Source organism: Mus musculus, chromosome 17 (assembly GCF_000001635.26).
Source record: "Mus musculus strain C57BL/6J chromosome 17, GRCm38.p6 C57BL/6J".
Classification (NCBI taxonomy): Eukaryota; Metazoa; Chordata; class Mammalia; order Rodentia; family Muridae; genus Mus; species Mus musculus.
The window spans coordinates 67,834,741-67,844,487 of NC_000083.6; the positions used below are offsets into that span (position 1 = coordinate 67,834,741).

General features: G+C 44.6%; 1 protein-coding gene across 5 annotated transcripts in view; it reads right to left on the reverse strand.

Annotated features, from left to right (window-relative positions):
• Window positions 1-7,965: 7,965 nt before the first annotated feature.
• The window catches only part of Arhgap28 (Rho GTPase activating protein 28), a 161,492-nt gene continuing 159,710 nt past the window's right edge, over window positions 7,966-9,747 (reverse strand). For 3 of the 5 annotated variants that reach the window (XM_006524343.4, XM_006524341.4, XM_006524342.3), the window contains exon 18: window positions 9,535-9,747. This exon is cut by the window's right edge and continues 1,330 nt beyond it. The gene's annotated coding sequence lies outside the window, so the exon portion shown is untranslated. The other 2 variants (NM_172964.4, NM_001347410.1) reach the window with 2 other exon arrangements.

The window sequence follows — 9,747 nt, forward strand, 5'->3', positions numbered from 1 at the left end:
TTCCTTGCGCCAGTCCCGAGTTTTTTCTCGTCCCGGAATTTCTCGTCCCGGGTTTCGGCACCAATTGTTATTAAACGCGTTCTCACGCCCGGCCAGGAAGAACACAGCAAACCAGAATCTTCTGCGGCAAAACTTTATTGCTTACATCTTCAGGAGCAAGAGTGTAAGAAGCAAGAGAGCGAGAAAACGAAACCCCGTCCCTATTAAGGAGAATTATCCTTCGCCTAGGACGTGTCACTCCCTGATTGGCTGCAGCCCATCGGCCGAGTTGACGTCACGGGGAAGGCAGAGCACATGGAGTGGAGAACCACCCTCGGCACATGCACAGATTATTTGTTTACCACTTAGAACACAGCTGTCAGCGCCATCTTGTAACGGCGAATGTGGGCGCGGCTCCCAACAACCACCTTCCGATCCTGTGAGCCCTGGAGTCCCTTGTATTTTTACAGATCACAGAGGACACTGTGCGCAGGCATGGCTATAGCCCTCTCAGCAGTGGTGGCCTTTGCAAAGTTGAAGCCACCTTACCTAAGGAAGGGTGTAGAATGCGGGCTGAGTGTGTACATTTCTCCTTACATTGATTTTTCTGCTATTCTGTTCTCAGAGAAGCATCTTCACAGAATGTGCCCCCTTAAGAGTGAAGCCCAGCATGGCTCATCCCCACCTGATTTTCTCCCCCTGGCTTGAACTGAGGCTCCATTGGACACCCATCATGAACAGGAGCAGCCTCTGACTTCTCTGTCTTTGTAAAGGTGATGTCCTGGTGACTGTAAGACAGCTCTCCAGTGTTATTACGCAGCTGGGAAGCAAGCGTGAGAATTGTATTCACGGCCCTTGTGAGATGTTCCCCTCCAGCCATCGAGTGAAATGAGAACTTTCTGTTCTCCCACACGCCCAACAATTCTATTAGACTATTCTTTGGGTTACACCACACTAGCATGTTTCTCTTGCTTCAAGTGTTATTCCCATCTTAGATGATTTGTGTGGCACCCATGAGCTCCTTCTTAGAGTATGTTGAAGGTATGGTTCTAGATACATTTAGAGCAGTTTAAGGGACATTGGCCATGGTGACAGATTCACTCGAATCCCCAGAGAAAGCTGATGTGTGATATCTGTTTTGTTTTGTTTATTTTTTTAATCAAATGTCCTAACCGACTGTATCAGGGAAATACAATCTTATTAACTACATTCCTAGTCTCACTGCTAGTGACACCTCTAATATGATGCTGGGAAACTCAAGTGTCACAATTCACATTGATGAAACACTGTTGTAGCGTCATGTTTCCCTTTTGAACAATTTCTGAAATCTTCAGCTGGAGAAACTAAGGACTGTCCGGGACCCTGAAGGAGTTCAGAAAGATGTGACGTCTTCAGCAGCTGTCACAACTCACAATGCCCTTTTCCCCAGGAAGTACTTCTTTGTGTGTCTGTGCACGCATGCCCACATGTGGATGTGCCCTGAGTACACATAAGTGCTCTTCCATCTCTTTTGACCAGGTCTCTGGTACTGAACATGGGGCTCACTAACCAGCTAGGTCAGCTGGCCAATGAGCTGTGGCGGTCTGCTTATCCGTGTACCCTCATCTCTAGCATCACAGATTTACATGGCCACGCCCACGGCCAGGTAGACGTTAGGCTCCTCTCGCTTTCATGGCAAGCATTTACTTATTACTCACCGAGTCTTTTTCTCAGCCTCAGAACTACATCGTCCTTCACGACAGTCTGCGGATCCTCGTCTCTTTTTTTTTTTCTGTTGTGTGGAAGTCTCACTCATATGCTCACGGGAGACTCAGGATGGTCTCAGTGAGGCTCAGGTTTGATTCAGGAAGTCGTTCGTAGGTCCTAGGAAGTTCCTGAAATTGATCAGACGCACCAAGTTCTCCCTTCCTCAAGCTTAGACACGGCTGAGGCCACCCAGAGGAGCCCAAGCTTCTGAGAAGAGACCCTGGCCTGGAGTTCCTGCAGGCCATACAGAAAGCTGCAGAGTTGCAGCTTCAGTGAACCCCACCCATTCCGGGGTGGTTTCCCTCCCCCCCCTCCTGAACTCATTTTTCACACTCACGCGTAGAACTCCCATAAAACATTTCATTCACCAATTTGGGTGCACATTTGTTGAATGCTGTATAAATTTGAGTGTATATTTGTTGAATGCAGCATATTATAAAATGCTGCCCTTTCTCCCAGTGAGGTGTGTCTGACGATGGAGCAAGATCTAAGTTATAAGATGGTTGACAAGTTTTCTCCTGTGGGCAGGTCTTCAGGGCTGCAGGTTGTGCCTCCAGTGTTCTTTGGCAGATGGGGATGCTTGAGCTGATGGTCGCTACGTAAGGATCAACAGTTTCTGGCTGGTCCTCTCCTTGACTGCATTCTCCTTGGATTCCCCACCCTGAGTGAGCTCTGGCCTGATCATCGCTTTGTAATAGCATGGTCAAGAGAGTTACAGACCACCGTGCATGTACGTCCAAGTTACAGACCTTTATTTTGGCTAGCACCCAGAGACTCTCGGTGACGAAGGCTGGTGATACAGAGCTTATAAAGGCAAAAGACCACAATTTTATCAGCCTTAGACAAGGGTCAGAGTAACCTCACATCATCTATTTTTGGTAGAACATAATTTCCTGCATACAGCATGACAATTTGGATTTATACCTTTCCAGTTATTCTTATGTTTGGTTTGTATAAATGATTATTTTGGTTCATACATCTGGATCAGGGTCAGGGACATGGACAGTCTCCGATGTGTTACCACGGTAAATGTGCTGGGTTCCAGATGAGGTCGTTGAGCAAGCAAACATAATACGGAGTCAGGACGAGGTGCTGTTGACGGAGTCCTCTTAGCTTACCCAGTCTCCCATGTTAGCTGTGGAGCTCTGCAAACCTAGCCACTCTGAGTTTTGGAACTCCAGGCCTGTCATTGGTCAGCTCTGACTTCCCTGGGCCCAGGACTTTCACTACGCTGACTGCTTTTTGAACTGTGCCCTTGCCCTGTCCTGGGCAAGAGTGGGCATGCGCTGCAGCAAAGAAGTGTGGGAAAAGCCGCTGCTGCCTCCAACTGTATCTGGGATTCTGCCAAGTGGGCCGTAGAGGCCCTTAGCTGAAGCCTCAGTCTCACAAGTTGGAGGGAGATCTGGAGAGTCCTTATCCGCTCTGCTGGAGAATTCTTAACAAAACCGCTTTACCCAACCCACATCCTCTGCTGCCATCTAGTGACGGATTCTGGGAAGCACAACATCGTTAAAACTGGAAACCGCTATTGACTATGTATGTCCAAAGCACCGGAATCTCAACTGCTGATCTCAGAACCCTTGAACAGAGTAATGGAAAACGAGGGAGAAAGAGTGATGGGGGTTGGTCTATAGGTACCAAGTTATTATTAGGAGGTATTAAGTTAATGATGCAGATTTCAAAATAGCTAGAATTGGGCTTGAATGTCTTTAACCCAAAGAAAATCATTTTTGTTGTTTTTTTTTTTTTTTTTTTTGTTGTTGTTTTGAGACAGGGTTTCTCTGCCAAAGAAATTCTTGTCTAGTGTGATAAATATGTTATCCTGGCCCAAGGAGCTGAAGGTGTTTGCAGCCCCATGGGAGGAACAACAATATGAACCAGTGCCCCCAGAGCTCCCTGGGACTAAACCACCAATCAAAGAACACATGGTGGGACTCATGGCTCTAGCTGCATATGTAGCAGAGGATGGCTTAGTTGGATATCAATGGGAGGAGAGGCCCCTGGTCCTGTGAAGGTTCTGTGCCCCAGTATAGGGGAATGCCAGGGCCAGGAAGCAGGAGTGGGTGAGTTGGGGAGCAGGGGGAGGGGGAGGGGATAGGGGGATTTTTGGAGGGGAAACTAGGAAAGGGGATAACATTTTTAATGTAAATAAAATATCTAATAAAAAAGAAAAAAACCCAAAAAAATATAAGAGAAGGAAAACTGAAAAAAAAAAGTTATCCTGGACTGATGATAATCATACAATGTCCATGAACATGAATGGACATAAATTTAAACATCCAGTGTCAATCAGGAATGAAATAAGAGTAGAATTCTGTTTAAACTTCTATCACATCTACCAGGACAGTTTTAAAAGGCATTGTAAAAAAAAAAAACAAAAACAAAAAAACAAAACAAAACAAAAAAAAAACTTGGCAGCCCGAGTACACTTGTTTATTTGCATTCTCCCCAGTGGATAAAGCTATTGAGCATTTTCTTAGTGGATTGGCTGTGGTGGTTTGAGTAAGAATGGCCCCCATGGGCTCGTAGGTTTGAATATGTGGCCTCCAATTGGTAGACGTGTTGGAGAGGATTGGGAAGTACAGCCTTCTTGGAGGAGTTGAGTCACAGGGGTAGGGGCACTGAGATCCCAACAGATTCCTGCCGTCTCCTTGCTCTGCGTCCTGTTCGTGGTTTGACACGCAAGCTCTCACGGTTCCTGTCATCGTGCCATTGTTTTGCCATCATGGACTCTACCCCTCTGGAACCACACCTCCAGATAACACTTGTAAGTTGCCACGACCATGATGTTTTAACACAGCTATCGTAGAGTCACGAATACACTGACTGTATACACTTTGTCATCGAATGGTGTCTGCTCCATTCCTTTGCCCCGTCATTCACGGAAATGTTTGCTTGTTGGTTTTTTTTTTTTTTTATATATATATAATCTTTACATGTTACAAACCAATCCTGTCAGGAGACGACACAGCAAAGGTCTTCTGCCACTCTGTCGACTGTCTCTTCAGCCTGCTGCTCTGCATCATGGGAGCCACCTTTTGATTTGATGCCACCTCCCTTTTCGGTGACTGGCTTTCCGAGCTACTGCAATTCTCTTCAGAAACTGGCTGTCTGCCTCCATTTGAAGATCCCCTGATCATCTCTAGTGTTTTCACATTCTCATGCCATACACTAAGGTTGTTGTTCCATTTTGTTTTTTATTTGATTGTTTTTGTTTTTAATCAGAACGAGACACAAGGACAGATCATTTCTCTGCATGTGGAGCTCCAGGCTTCTCCAGGCTTCTCCACACTGTTGGAAAGCTACCTTTTCTCCAAAGTCCATCTTTGTCTCCTTTGTTGGAACTCGGGCAGCTGTGGCTGTGTGGGTTTATTTCTGGGTCTTTTACTGCAACCACACAGCTCCGTGTATCTGCCTTTGTGACAGTACCATGTATCAGTTTGTTGTTTTAACTTGGGCTCTTGTACTGGAGTTTCAAACTGAGTTGTATTCCTACTGTCAGCACAAGGTTCAATGTTGCTTTGCCTCACAAGCCTTGCCTTGTCCCTGATCTTAGTGCAATTGCTCTAAGTTTCTCTCCACATAATTTGATGTTGGATATGGACTTGCTGTATATTGCCTTTACTGTGTTTAGGTGTGTGCCTTGTGTCAATTCACGACTCTTAACATGAAGGGGTGTTGGATTTTGTCAAAGGCTTTTTCAGCATCTAATGAGATGATTCTGTGGCCTTGCTGTAGCAGGATAGCTGGGCTCTGGTGGTGACCTATCGCCCTGGCTCTTGTTGCTTGTGTTCCTATGCTGTCCTTTAGGTATCTGGTTTTCTCTGGTGTTGGTTGGATGATCCTAATGCCAGCAGGACTTCTCAGGAAGGCAGGGGGAGCCCTGGACCAGACAATGGAGGTCAGGGGACCCAATTCTGCTGGATGTGCCTCAGGAAAAGGATTGGTGGGACAATGTTCCAAGCTGGTTGTGCTTGCACCACCCAGCGCTCTGAAGGCATCCATGGAGAAGGAAGATGCTCTTGGGGTCCCCCAAGGCTCCTTGAGATGGCAGAGTGAGCCTAGAGCCAGACAATGGAAGTCAGGGGTCCTTCTCTTTTCATTTGGTAAGATGACATATTCTAGGTATTTTACATCAATGCATACATTTTGTAATTAGTTCGTCAATTTCTACCAAGATCCTACTAATGCTACAATTAGGACTGTATTGAATTTATAGATGTTGTTATGAGTAATTGATATCTTGCCATTTGTCTTTCATTCCCAAATATGGCACAATCTACATGTATTTTGTATTTTAACTTCCAAAGAAACAGCTTTGAAATATATTATGTTAAAACTATTTAAAAGTATTTTATTGTTTCATGCTATTGTAAAAAGGAAGTTTTAAAAATTTATTCTCTATGTGCTTTCTGCAAATATAAAAATTGATCTCATATAATGATCAATATGTCATGACTGCTGAATTATTAGAATGAAGATGTATGATGATTTCCTTTATCAACAACATAAACAAATACATTGCAAATAAGCCATTTCACTTTTACTGAATTCTGAGCCCAGGGCTTCACTTGTGCTAGGCAGGATGGTGTGTGTTTCTGCTGACATCCCACACCTTTGACTTCCTAACCTTTGTGTTCTATGACATCTGGTGTGTATGTGTGCATGTGCCTGGGTAGTACTATCTGATGTGTACATGTGCACTGTCTGTGTGGTGCTGTTTGCTGTGTATATGTGCATATGCATGTGTGTGGTAGTGTCTGGTGTGTACATGTGTGTGGTGCTGTCTGGTGTGTACATGTGCATGTGTGTTGTGCTGTCTGGTGTGTACATGTGTGGTGCTGTCTGGTGTGTACATGTGCATTGTGTGTGTGGTGCTGTCTGGTGTGCACATATGCATGTGTATGGTAGTGTCTGGTGTGTAAATTTGCATTGTGTGTGTGGTGCTATCTGGTGTGTACATGTGCATGTGTGGTGGTGTCTGGTGTGTACATGTGCATTGTGTGTGGTGCTGTCTGGTGTGTACATGTGCATGTGTATGGTGGTGTCTGGTGTGTACATGTGCATGTGTGTGGTGGTGTCTGGTGTGTACATGTGCATGTGTGTGGTGGTGTCTGGTGTGTACATATGCATGCCTGTGTGTGGTGGTGTCTGATGTATACATGCGCATTGTGTGAGTGGTGGTGTGTGGTGTGTACATGTGCATGTGTGGTGGTGTCTGGTGTGCACATATGCATGTGGCAGTATCTAGTGTATACATGTACGTGTGTGTGGTGGTGTCTGGTGTGTACATGTGCATGTGTGGTGGTGTCTGGTGTGCACATATGCATGTGTGGTAGTGTCTGGTGTGTACATGTGCATTGTGTGTGTGGTGCTGTCTGGTGTGTACATGTGCATGTGTGTGGTGGTGTCTGGTGTGTACATGTACATGTGTGTGGTAGTGTTTGGTGTGTACATGTGTGTGGTGGTATCTGGTGTATACATGTACATGTGTGTGGTGGTGTCTGGTATGTACATATGCATGTGTGTGTGTGAGTGTGGTGCTTTGCAGCTTTCCATGTTGTTGCTGGGGATCTAGACTCAAGCCCACACATGTGCTTAGCACATACTTTACTTGTTGAGCCCTAGCTCTCCTCCTTTTCACTTTGATCGTTTTTGCCTTTTGCATAGGACATGTAGTTAAACATAGGATTCTTTTTTTAAAAAAGGACATTAACTAAACTTTATCAAAATATTTTCTGTATACATATGCAAAAGATGACTTTATTATACATGACTAAAATCCTGCCAGGCAAGAGCTAACCCAAGCAAAGTTTTAAAATAGCTGGTGCTAGACCCACGATCTCCCACCCACATCATCCTTCTCTACAATGATGGCTACGAGCTTTTATGAATGCCACTGTCTGTGTTGTGACAGGGACACGCCTCTCATGTTTAAAACTCTTGTTCTTCTACCAAAACCACTGTGCAAGCAGATGTAATTAGTTTGATAAGAGTAATTTTAGTTTTGTCTCTTTTACTTTTATGGATAAAAGTCAGTGCCCACATCCTATTTAGTAAGAACCAATGGAACAAAGACTCAGTATTCTTATCTTGAAGAGAAAACACACAGTACTGGCATTTCCACGGATGTCGGGTTTTTTTTTTTTCTAAATAAATTACAAAGATAGGATATGCCGAAAAGATGGTATTTTCAAATGAGATAAGTTTGTAAAACGGTAACGCATTTGAAAGAAACACTTTTAATCTTATGTCATATTACTTTTTATTAAGTGGCATATTTATGGAAAATAGTTGAAAATGCCTGTCAAGAGGAGGAGTCAAGCCCCTCATACGCAGTCTTGCCAGGCAAGTCAGACATACACGTGAAAAATCATTAAAACGCACTTGCTAGAGAGAGAGAGAGAGAGAGAGAGGAAGACATCTTTGTCTCCTCAGTCTTCAGTCAGATGAAATCCATGGAGAGCAGTGGGAAACACTGCCAGAAAGGATGAACCCCAGTTCCCAGCAACTCGTGTCCCCCGCATGGTTAGAAACAGGAGCAGCCCGTGGGACACACACAGACTCCCCCAGAGCACACAGCAGGGCACATTCCCGTGGTATGTTTGTTCCCATGCTTACACTAGAACTCATTTACAGCATGAATGACGTAGGATCACAACACACACTGAAAGCTAACGGCAGTGACTAGAGTCAGACAAACAAACGAACAAACAAAAGGGAAAGTCCACTGGATTCTTTTCCTCCAGAAAGGCTGGTGAGGTAGTTTATAGTGCACACACACATTGTAAGGAATCGCTTTTCCAGTTCATCTAAGCACTGGCGAGAAGAATCGTGTCCTAGCTGAACTCGCAGGAAGAAAGGTGGGGGAACCAAGGCAGTTGTAGGAGTCTTCCTGACTGTGTGTCTCCCAAGTCATTTCCTTTAATACTTTCCTGAATGACATTATGTATTTGACTACTTATGTATCAAGAGCACTTGATGGTACAGGTGAGACACTAGAAACAAAGTCTTTTACCATGCATGTATCTGGCCTCTCTTTTGTGGGCAAATCCATTGTAACAGTCTGGCTTCTTAGCTTTTGCAAAACAAGTCTTAAAAAGGCCAAAGTTCTTTCGACACTTAGGTGACAGGCATTTTAGATTTAATTCAAATTTTATCCTTCAAGAATAAGATTAAGAGAAGAAACCCCTTAACCACAGAACTATTTGTTTGCATGTTTACTCAAACTTCTCTAGTCATTTAATTGTGTGACCAGGAACAAAAAGGCATAGCCGATACTGACCTGGATATGGGCATTATCTTTCACGTGACACAGTTATTTGAAAGTGGTCACCGTCCTGGGTAGACTTAAATGATTAATTACAACTTACTGCTAAGGCTTTTCACCTGAAGCGACACAGAAAGTGGGCAGGAAATGCTGAGCCTGGTGTGGCACTACCTGCCATCTACCGGCCACGTCTCAAGACTTGTGACTAATGCTGGTGCATAGGTTCTACTGTGTTTCCAGCCAAATGGAATGGAAACTCTTGGAAAGAGTGCATCTTACATATAAATACTACAGAACTGGACGATCCTAAGGCAAAGCAACGCAGGAGTAACCCCAAGCATTTACGGAAGCATGGCAACACTCTAGAAGGACGGCTTCCATGCATGGGCAGGGATACCTGCCTGTGATTTTCTCACTCACCGCTTGCATGGCAAGATGATAATGTGCTTGGTGAACACGCTCACTGGCCCACTGGGCAATCTAGAAACCGGTCAAGCACAGGGACACACAGAAACCCCCGAAGTACATGTTTGGTTGCTAGTGGGTTCTTAAACGGGAGAAAATAGAAATTCATAAATAGGTCAAACAAACTGGTTTTTTTTTTGGGGGGGGGAGGGTTTCTAGAAAAGTGCAACAAACTCCTGAATGAAGGTCAGAAATAAGATGATCTGCCCGTCAGATGTCAAGAGTGCCTGGCTCCTTCCACAATAAGATGATCTGACTGTGGGAGTGAAGGATGCTTTGTTTCAGTA